Below are 12,368 nucleotides of genomic sequence, written 5' to 3' on the forward strand. Positions count from 1 at the left end.
GCGACCAGAATCTCGGTTGGAGGTACAATAGTTTTTCTCAAGACTTAATTCATGCGTGTTATCAATGACGGATCCAGGTTCTAACATCGAGTTGTCCAATATGAAAGCTCTAACGAAAATAGCATTGAAAATTTATACGATAAATTACCAACTTTTCATTCATAATCTTTGTACAAATAGCATTACAAGCTACAAAAACTAATTTGTTCACGACGAAGTTTCATACTCTAAAAACATGTCACGTGTCACGATAGTTTCATTGTTAAACAAGAAAAAGCAGATTGATGATGATTTGGAACTATCCAAAATCTGAGTTGAACTATCCGAAATATGATTGGAACTATTTAAAATTGGAGTTGAACTATTTGGAATAAGATTGTTTGAACTAATCGATGATGATTTTCAATTGTAATATCGTTACATACTTCTAATTTTTGCTCATATTAATTACACAAAACAAAAAACCATCAACTGATGAAGTCAGTGTTCTAAAAATCGGCCTAAGCAACTACTTAGGTAGCGTCTAGGTGCTTGGTTTGTGGTGTTCCAATCTGATTCGGGCCAAACCGTTCAGAAAATCGAGGAGGATTTAGGCGATCGCTGGGCACTTTAGGTGGCTCCAGCGGCTCTAGGCAGCAGTCTAGCCGGTGTGAGTGGCGTGGACATTTAGCAATAGCATCAACCTACCATCGAACAACCCACAACGGTTTGCTTTGCTTACTATAAATCTCAAAACGATCTACACCAGTGGTTTAGATATCAACTCGTAGGGTCAGATTTCAAACTTAATGAAAGCCAAAATCAACCAAAGCAGAAAAATCAAAGCCAAATCACCATCGACAGGCTGAGCTGCAGACCTACGCGAGGAAGAAGAAGCCTTTGAACTCCTTCATTTTTTTTCTAAGAGATGATGTTGTCTGGGTAGTTAGTAAAGTGAAACATATTTGGGGAAAAATGAAGTGTGTTTGGTGTTTTACAATAAGCCTGTTTGGTGGTTATGTGGCATTAAATCCCTAATTCCTAGAATACTATTACTTTATAATTACAAGAAAAAATAAAAAATGAAAATTATTCCTAGAATCCTAATACCACGAAATCACAAATAAAACACATTTGTTAAAAAAAATTATTCAAAAACTCATAATATTTCGTACGCACTATATTTTGTAATTAAATATATGTAACATATATTCTTTTTAGATCTATATTTCTTAGATGAGTTATAAATGGTTTTTAGTATAATGATATAACCTAACTTTTATACAAAATATATTATTTTTTAAATATAAGTGTGCACTTATTTATTTTATATACAATAAATTTCCTTAAATCGTCTAGTCCGCCTAGGGCCTCGCCTAGACCCTGCTTAGGCCCTCAGGTGTTAGGCCCCAGCCCGTTACCTAATTAGCGCTTAGTGTCTTTTAGAACCATGGATGAAAAAGCTAAAACTATATATATATATATATATATATATATATATATATATATAAACTAACCAACACATGATCCAAACAATATACAAAAAAAACATAACAAATTAACAACACCTATAATCTATTATGAATTTAAATTTTCAATCCAATACACATCAATTTTAACATCTTGTATGATTAATTTCGATAGGTGGAGGCGTGGAGCAGCTAGTGGTGGTCTGGGGATTAGCCGGGTGGGTTTAGAGGAAAAAGGGAATATGATTTGAGAATTACCCAATTTGAGAAAGTGAATGCAAAATTGATTGAGTAGATATCTCGGGTAGGAGGAAAGAGAATAGACATTTTTTTTAATTAAATAGGGTTTGCTTCACATGGCTTAATAAGAAGACTTGCCTTTAATTATTTTCTTTTAAATGGCTGGCTCAAAACGACGTCGTTTTGTCCAAGTCTTTTTAAAAAAAATGAAATAGTCTTCTTCTCCTTCGTTAATCATCTGCAGAACCTACAATCGCCTATATGCCATTGCACTCTTCTCCTCCACCACATGCTCAAGGTCCTCAGAAGTCCTCATAGCCACTTATCTGGACTTTCAGATAGTCCCGGAACCACTCGGATACCTTAATGCATCCGCCAGTACGTGTTACACTACTTTTTTTTTCTTTTTTTTTTTTACACAATTAATAATGAAGAACGGAGAAATCAAACTTAGGACCTCAAATACAAAGACCAATATGCTCAATTGCTTACTTGCGCGTGACAGTTTTATTTTGGATTATACTGGACGAAATCGAACCTTTTATACATTGTGATTATAACCCATTACTTCATGCTCCTTTACTATTTGGGCCAACCTTAAGCGGGTCATTCATACACTTCCGATTACAGTCCACATTGGCTATTAGGGGTGGGCACGGTGCGGTTCGGTGCGGTTCCACCCCTAAACTGAAACCGGAACCGAAATATATTAACGGTTCGATTCGGTGCGGTTCCACTTAAATTTATTACTAGAACATTACGGTTCGGTCTACACCGGTTCCGATCCGGTTCTTGCCGGTTTACGGTTCCTAATAATAAATTATTTGAACCACATCTAGTTTGATCCACATTAACATCCAAGCAGAAATTAGTCTATATCCCGAAAATCACAACCGTCATATTTTGTACAGCTACCATAGCTCAAACACTGACTGATACCAGCAAGCAAAGTTCCACAGCTCCAGTTTTGAACTAACCCTGCATGTTATCTGCGTGATAGCTATCGAGTTCCTTGTCGAGTTCATCAACCGACTTCTCCACAGGCTTCTTCCTCCCTTCTCCACCACGACCACGCCCGCGTCCACGACCATTGCCGTTGCCACTCCCACGTGGTTTGCCACAACCATTTCTGTTCCCTCCACGACTGCTCCTACTACAAAATCCAAAATCATTGTAACTGTAATCACGGCTTGAAATAGCAGTCAGAGGATAATTGAAAAAAGTCTAGTTAAAATGGGATTTCAAAGTAGACTTCAAACAACTCAGAAATGATCGGAATAGTTTGTACAATGAAATTTCTGTACTGTCTGATCAGGGAAAGATGCATTCTGATATGACAAATAAGTAGAAATGCAGTTTGACAAAACTATAATTAGGTCACTGATAAACAACTAAATCAGTTCATAGTACCTAAAATATGTCTACTGAGTTCATCCAAACAGAGAAACAAGAATTCGACCATCTAAACTCAATTGATCATACAGATTTGCTCTTACGTGGTTAAGTGACATACATTTCTAAGCTAAGGCAGGCTACTGCAGTCATTATTGAGTTGCAACTTTCAACTCATAAGTTTCCCAAAGTTAATTAACAAAACAGCAATTGAGCACGCCATCAACAGCCCCAAAAAATTGCAACATTTGAAGCGAGAAGAACAGCAGCATATCCAACAATAGTTAAACCAGTATAGTTTATGAAAGATAGAATCAGAGTAGAAACAAGATTGCAACTTGCTGCCACACACAAATTTCAACTTGCTGCCACACACAAATTTAAACAAAATCTTATGCATTTTGACTGCCATCTGCAGGTTTAAAATATGCATTTTGACTGCCACTAATTGAAAGAGTAAATTATAAATTCCACTAACTTGAAAGAACTGGAATGTAGGCTGCACCAAAATACACACATCAGACCACGAACCAAATGAAGCTTGGATTTCACCATATCCAAGTTAAAACATATAGAAATACGAAGAAGCAAAACTAGTAATAATCCATTCAAAAGACCATCCTAAAAAGATCATCCCATGAGTGCCATGAATAAAAGAAGCTATATACAAAGAACAAAACAAATTGGAGCATTTTCTTTCAAACATTATAAGAGCAATCATTTACCACAGAGGAAATATTCAACTTGCCCAAAGTGTTTGTAAGTCCTTCCTGTAGATAGAATAAACAAGGTTAGGTATGAATTAAAAAAAAAAAAAAAATCATGCTCCCAAATTAAAAATAAATAAAATTACATCAAACTAGCTAACCATTCCATGCTAGATGGCTATGAGCCCACAAGTAAAGTTATTGCTAAAACTAACTTGAGAATTGAAACCCGTAACAAATAACTAGGTTTCATAATTAACAACACTTAATACATAACTAGATTCCAATGCGAATGCGCACCTCGTCGATGTCAATCTTATATGTTGTTACATGTGGGTATTGCTCACTCAACTCTCCAATGACTGGAGATATGAACCTGCCTGCACAAGAGAAGTAGAAAAGTGCTGGCTCAGCTCCGTCTATATGAAATTTAGCAAATAAATCAGATAACTTGCATAAATGTTTGATAAGTTTTCTTACAACAAAACAATTCGAAAAACCCAGAAAAATTACCTTTAGCTTTGCTGATTGCGCTGCTGTATTCATCCTCTGACTTAATGACAACAATATTTGTGGAACCTGAAATTCAAGTTAATCAAGAATTCAATTTAATGAGCTATTCCAAAACCCAAAATTCAAAAATTGAAACTTTGAACAATGGCTGAAACAATAACAAAAATAGGGAGTACCCGAGGGCGAGGAGAGAGGTCGAAGCTGCAGAAAGCGAGGGTTTGGCAGGCAGACTCGGTCTCAGTATGACAGTATCTGTGTGAAATCTGAAATGGGGGAATCAGGATTTAGGAATAGGAATGGGGGAAAGGAAATCTGAAATGAGCGGCGTGCGTGAAGGTGAAGCCATGAAGGCGTGAAGTCCGTGTGTGTGTAAGTGAAAATGAACCCTAATTGGGATAGGATCATCTGCTTTGCAATTTAGTGAAACCAATTTTTTCAACTTATTACACCACGACATGTGTGTGTGTATATATAATTTATTTATTTATTATTAATAAAACGGTTCGGTTCGGTTCGAACGGTTCTTGGTCCTTCGAAACCGGAACCGGAACCGGTTTGAACGGTTCGGTTCGGTTTTTCACTCAAAGTTGACTTTTCCGGTCAACACGGTTTTTTTCGGTTTTTTTTTCTTACGGTTCGATGCTGTTTTGCGGTTTGGCGGTTTTTATGCCCACCCCTATTGGCTATCCAAAATAAACAATCTAAGATTACCTCTTTCTTTTTCTTTTCTTTTTTTTTCCCTTTTTTTTTTTTTAACAAACGATATTATCTATACAAACTGAGAGGCGATGGGCTTAGCCTCACAATGAACTAGTAATAATGTGGTTCAAATTCGTATTTGGCAAAAATTGAACCTAAGACCTATCACTTACAAGTAAAAATAAATATTATTAGATCGTAATACTAAGTGGTAAGCTAAGATTACCTCGAATACACTTTTCAATTATTTACCAACTGTCTTATCATAAAGTTTGAACAGAAATTCCCTCTAGGAAAGTAGAGACTCAAGATCATAACATGCGCCCTTTTACAAGTGTCCATGAGCAAAGAAATGTTATTGTACTTCGAAATTGGTTCATACGAGATCCCACATTCGAAAATGTTTTTTAAATCACATATAATAAGTAGTATACTGCTAATAGCACTTTAAGTGTATTGACCAAAAAAAACAAGCACTTAAGTCTCTTGACCAAAAAAAAAAAAAGCACTTAAGTCTTTTTAGGCGAAAACTCCACACCTGGATGATGGTCGAGTTATGGATGGTAGGGCTGGTTCGGTATGAGATACCGAACCGAAAACTATGTCCCGATTTCCAAAATGAAGTTTTCAGAAATCCCAATTTCAAGACCGATCCCAAATCAAAATTTCGGGAATCCCAAAATAGTTTCGTGATTTTGGGACAAATTGGGAATCCTAAAATAGTTTCAAATAATATATGCAGAACAATGGTCTTGAAATACCTGAAGAAATACCTGACAGAAAACGGTAGAAGTTGGGATGATTCGTTCATCCTAGTAGATTGTAGCAAAATAGTTGCTGAAAAGCCAACTTATCCAATGAATTTCCTCATCAAAAATGGTACTAGATTAAATCACTTGTCTGCTCTAACATATTAGGCCCATGGATCAACATTGTAATCAAAGAAGCAGCAGGAAAAAAAAAAAAAAAAAAAAAAAGCCAGATGGAAATCCATTGCATCATTCAAATAATATGAACTACTTATAAAGGACAAATTTTGATGCTGAGCAGTTAAAAATAGCAAGAATGATTTACAAAATCCAACCTGATTGACAGCGGATACAATCTTTGCAAATTTAAGCAATTGTTTGATTTGCGAAACAATGAAATTGTTGACCCCAATAGCTCTCACCAGACCCATCTCCTTTTTTTTCTTTTTTCTTTTTTTTTCTTTTTTTTTTTTTCCGACTCAAATAGATGGAATTAAGATCCAAAGCAAACGTCTTCGATCACTTGCATATCTAAACAAAATTTTAGAGATCCAGAACAATATCCAACTATAAACATAAACTTAAAAACACAGCATTGGTCCCAAAATTATAAAAATGAAGTCTTGATACAGGCAAAGCTTCGACCAAAAATCCCTTAGTTGAAAAGGTTGAAACCCATATCGTCATCTGATTCTTTTTTTTCTTCCACATTCTCCTCCTCCTTCTGCTCAATAGTAGCAGAAGAAGCAACCTTACCATCACCGCCGGCTGCGGGTGCAGAATAAGCAATTGCACCACCACCAGATGGAACAGATACCAACTTCTCCCTTCCAGATTCAACTAGACCCATCTCAACCAGACCTTCCATAGCTTTCCATGCTTTGTTCAACCAATTCAAGAATTGCCTATTTTGGGTCTCTTACCCAGTGAAAATCAGAAACCCTTACCTGGATTTTGGGACTCGATTTGTGTCAGATTTGCATCTTCCTGCGTCTGTGTGTGTGGTTGGATGAGCGCCGTTGAAGTGGACAGAGGAGCGGCACTTGAATTGGACGGGCTTGACGGATGAGCGCTGGAGCGGCGTTCGAACTTGTTTTTCGAGAGAGTGAAAGTGAGTGATTGAGAGAGACAGAGTCTGAGGAATTGAGAAGAATACAAAAGAAAAGACCAAACTTAAACTTACAATGGACAGTAGGATTAGAAGATTTCGGTATTTTTCAATACGGGATTACCAAAGTTCGGGATAGTTTGGGTTTGGGTTTGGGATTTTCAAGAATTTTTTCCAGCCCTAATGAATGGTATATAAAGAATAGAAAAATAATGAAATTCTTCTTGTCATTTGAGTAAAAGTAAAACGAGTCGCCTCTCCTACAGTTGAAAAGTAAGTGTCCGCTAGTACCTTTTAAAGAGACATGCATATATATGGGTAATGTAAGAGAAATTAAATTTGAAAATCAAATGATATGTTATAAACTTATCAATAGGAAATAAGTACGTTAATGAATACTTAATTAATAATCTAATCATCAATACATTATTTGGTTTACAACATTTGATTTAAAAAATTGATATCTTTAGAGAACTTTCATGAAAGGAACTTGGGTTAAGTTTATTTTAATAAAAAACCATGCTATAACTTTATTTAATTAAAAAGACTTAAATTTTAATGAAAACCCTTAAATTTTAATAAAAAGGACAATAAAACTTAAATTTTAATGAAAAGGACATAATTTTAATATTAAAAAAATTTAAAAAAAATTGATGCGCGGATCTACGCGTCCTCACAAAAACTGTTTATGAAACTTGTTACACTGTTTATGAAACTTAACGGTACTACACTGTTTATGAAACTTACTACACTGTTTATGAAAACTTACGACATTGTTTATGAAACTTACTATACTGTTATGAAATTTACTACACTGTTTATAAAACTTAACGGTACTACACTGTTTATAAAACTTAACGGTACTACACTGTTTATGAAACTTAACGGTACTACACTGTTTATGAAACTTAACGGTACTACACTGTTTATGAAACTTAACGGTACTACATTCTTCTCTCACCTCTTCTTGAATTTTCTTGGCACATTATCACCTTCCAACACACATTTTCTTCTTTTAATTTTCTTCAATACTCATCAAATTTTCTCTGTATCTCTTTAATTTCTTAACTTTCTACACCAATTACTTAATTTTCTTCTATTGTCCGCCATCTATGGCTTCCTCTTCTCCTCCACCTACAATCTTAACTTTCTACACCACGTGTTATTATGTAAGTGGTGGGAAAATTTATTTTTTAACACAAGAATCTCACCACGTGTATAGAGACATGGTGTATCGCTTCGTGTTCCGGGCATATTGAAAAATCTCTCATCATCTTGACTACTATTGGGAAACAACACCACAAAAATAAAATTGGGAAAATGTAATTCAATTTGAAGTCTTTCTCTTATTCTAAGCAAAATATAAATAATAATAATAATAATTTATTAATGACAGCTGATAATGGAGAGAAAACAGAGTGGAAATGGGGGTGGGGTGGGGTGTATGAGCGCCAAAGCATGTGGTGTTTTTTATTTTTTATTATTATTATTTTGTCCCTTATCATTAAATAAAATTAGTGGATGATTTTTTATTAAAATGCAAAAATTTGAAACTTTTTTCATTAGTTTTCCTTTTAAAATGTACACCTGCCAAAACGAAGAATTCGATGGCAAAGTCGCTGTTATTAGGGTTTGTAGAGGGTTTAAGGTTCAAAGTGAAGAAACCCTCTCTCCTTCCTTTCTCTCAGATTACTCATGGTGAAGAACAACTCCGAATACATGCTAATTTGAGCTTATCTTTGAGGCTTAATTTTCTGATATTATTTTTCTCACCAAGGAGGAAAATATATAATGTACAAGAGTGATTTACAAGGAAAGAAAGAAACATCAAATAACCTAATACAATCTGATTACAAGGACTCAAATAGGTAACTAAACTAATTACAAATGGTCAACTCTCCAACACTCCCCCTCAAGTTGGTACATAAATGTCGTTTATGCCCAACTTGACAAGAGAGTTGTAGAACGCTTGACTTGCAACAACTTTAGTTAAGATATCCGCTAATTGGTCCTCTGAATTTAAGAACGGGAATTGAATAATATTCCCATCCAACTTCGCCTTAATGAAGTGTCTGTCAACTTCCACGTGTTTTGTGCGATCATGTTAAATTGGGTTGTGTGAGATATCGTTAGCTGCTTTATTATCACAAAATAAATCTGAGGCTGAATTCGAAGGATACCCGAGTTCACCAAGTAACCTCCGAAGCCATAATAGTTCACATACTCCTTTTGCCATACCCTTGTATTCCGCCTCTGCACTTGATAAAGCAACCACTTTCTGTTTCTTACTCCGCCAAGTCACTAAGTTTCCTCCCACAAATGTCAAGTAACCAGATGTGGACCGACGATCAGTAACGTTGCCTACCCAATCGGCATCGGTGTAACCCTCTATTCGACAATGATCGTTTTTGGAAAACATGATGCCTCTACCCGGTAAGGACTTTAGGTATTGTAGGATGCGTTCAACTACACCTATATGTGCCTCACTCGGAGAATGCATAAATTAACTAACAACACTTACTGCGTATGCAATATCAGGCATGGTGTGAGATAAATAAATTAACCTCCCAACTAACCTTTGATTACGATCTCTGTTAGTGGGAACTTGATCAGGGTGCATGGCAAGATGGTGATTTTGGACTATAGGGGTGTCAGCCGGTTTACAATCAAGCATTTCGATTTCAGCTAATAAGTTTAGAACATATTTTCTTTCAAACAGAAATATACCCTATTTAGATCGAGCTATTTCTATCCCCAAGAAATATTTCAAACCACCAAGATCTTTCATCTTGAACTCAGTTGCTAGGTAATCTTTGAGCCTTGAGATTTCCTCTTTGTTGTCACCCGTAACAATCATATCGTCCACATAGATGATAAGTGTTGTCAATTTTCCAATTCGATGTTTCAAGAAAAGTGTATGATTGGAATTTCTTTGCCTAAACCCATATTTCCTCATAGTCGTCCGGAACATACCAAACCATGCTCGAGGTGATTGTTTTAACCCATACAACACTTTATTCAACTTGCACACTACTCCGGGTTGTAAAACCGATGCATAACCAGGTGGAATATCCATATACACTTCTTCTTTAAGATTACCATGTAAGAAAACATTTTTCACATCAAATTGCTGTAATGGCTAATCTAAGTTGGTCGCTAATGAAAGCAATACTCTTACCATATTAATCTTTGCTATTAGGGCAAATGTCTCTGCATAATCAACACCATACGTCTGAATGTATCTCTTGGCCACCAATCATGCTTTGTATCATTCAATAGACCCATCAGCTTTGTACTTGATGGTGTATACCCATCGACACCCAACTCTCTTCTTTTCTCGGGGAAGTGGAACTGAATCCCACGTTTGATTTTTCTGGAGTGCAACCATTTCTTCCTCCATTGCCTTGGTCCATCGATCGTTAAATAGTGCCTCATTCAATGAACTTGGTGTGCTATCATTGGATATTTGTTGTACAAAAGCTTTACCGGGTTCTGATAACTTCTGTGATGACACATAGTTGGTAATTAGGTATTTAGAGCCTTTCATTATGTCTGGCGAATATTGATTGGGTGGTTTTCCCCGGTTGTGCCTGAAAGGTAATTGACAATTTGGAACAACGGTATCATCAACAGGGATAATAGAGTTTTCCTCAGGAATATTCTCAGGAGTATAGTCATCTGATGGTATTATATTTGGAGACGAGGGGGAGTAATATCAGTAGAAGTCTCAAAGTTGATAAGTGGCAGCATTGTTACTGTGGGTGAGGACGACATTGTCGTGCCTGCTGTTGATTCTGTGGGTAGCACTACGGCTGCTATTGGTTGAGCTGGCAACGCAGCCGCTATAGGCTCGACTCGTGGCAGCGGAAGATCAATACTATCATTCATGGGCCAATCCTTCTTGTTATGCTGTGTCTTCCCCTGATGAGGAGAATTGGAAGAATTCGAAGGGTAATACATCTTAGACTCGGAAAAAGTGACATCTATAGTAACATACATTCGACAGGAATGAGGGTGGTAACAATGGTACCCTTTCTGATGGAGTCCGTACCCCATAAAAATACAACGGAGAGCACGATTCAAGTTTCGTCCGTTGATTTTTATGAAGATGAACAAATGCAACACATCCAAAAACCCGAGGTAAGAGTACCAAAACCGACGGTAGATGCACGAAGGTAGCAAGGACTTGTAAGGGAGTAAGAAAATCTAGGACTTTGGATGGTAGGTGGTTGATAAGATAAGTGGTGGTCTAAAGAGCAACATCCCAAGAAGAACAGGGAATAGACGCCCCAATCAAGAGTGAGTGAGCCGTTTCTAAGAGATGACAATTTTTGCGCTTAGCCACCCCATTCTATTGAGGAGTCTGAGGACAGGTAGTTTCGTGAAGAATTCTGTGATTAGTTAAATAATGGGAAAAATCATTATTAACATATTCACCACCATTATCAGAACACAAAATCCGTATTTAAGTAGAAAACTGTGACTAAACCATGGTGTGGAAAGTCTTAAAAGCGAAAAAAAAAATCACTTTTATGCTTAAGAAAATATAACCATGTCATCTGTGTGCAATCATTTATGAACGTTACATACCATCGAATACCAGATGAAGTAGTAATTGTAGATGGTCCCCAAACATCCGAATGAACAAGACCAAAAGGAAATAGCACTTTTATTAGAATTCAGCGGATAAGAAACACGGTGACTCTTGGCGAGTATGCAAGTGTCATATTTAAAGTCTGAAACTGAACAACCAACAAATAAATTCGGAAACATATGCTGCAAATAACTGAAAGATGGATGACCCAAACGGTGATGCCATAACAATATCTAACGCCTCTTGTGATTAATAGCTCATTGGGCGAGAGTGACCTGTCCTGTACTGACATCATCCACAAAATAGAGATCCCCCATTGTAATACCACAACCAATTATCTCATTCGTGAGAATATCTTATATAAGACAAAACTTTGGATACATTAGCACACAACAGTTCAATTGTTCAGTAGCTTGGCTAAGAGACATCAATTTATGCTTTAGTGAAAGAACAAGTAATGTATGAGAGTGAGCGTGAGGCGGACGGTGCCAACGCCAGTTACTGGTGAGGTTACTCCATTAGTATTAGTAATATTACGTCGGAGTGGAACAATATTACAAGCTAAATCAGTGGGATCATAAGTCGTATGGTATGTGGCACCGGAGTCAATGATCCATCCGGATGGAGTAGCATCACTATTCATATTAAAAACATAACCACAGTTACCTGAGGACTTTAGAGACATGTCAGAAAAACTCGAAACCGAAGGAGGATCATCTTGAGATATCAAAGATAATTGGGACATGGAGGTGGCGAGATTGGCTTGCCTAAGCTTGGCTTGCTCATCTCGTTCCCGTTGTTTCTGAAGCTTCAACAGTTCCCACTAGTTAGGATAGCCATGCAATTAGAAGCAATTATCACAGCCATGCTTCTTACTACCACAGTAACTACAACCACCAGCTAGGACGGGTGGTTTAG

This window comes from the organism of the source record quoted next, unplaced genomic scaffold (genome assembly GCF_019419815.1).
Source record: "Pyrus x bretschneideri cultivar Hongxiangsu unplaced genomic scaffold, Pyrus_bretschneideri_v1 Contig34, whole genome shotgun sequence".
Classification (NCBI taxonomy): domain Eukaryota; kingdom Viridiplantae; phylum Streptophyta; class Magnoliopsida; order Rosales; family Rosaceae; genus Pyrus; species Pyrus x bretschneideri.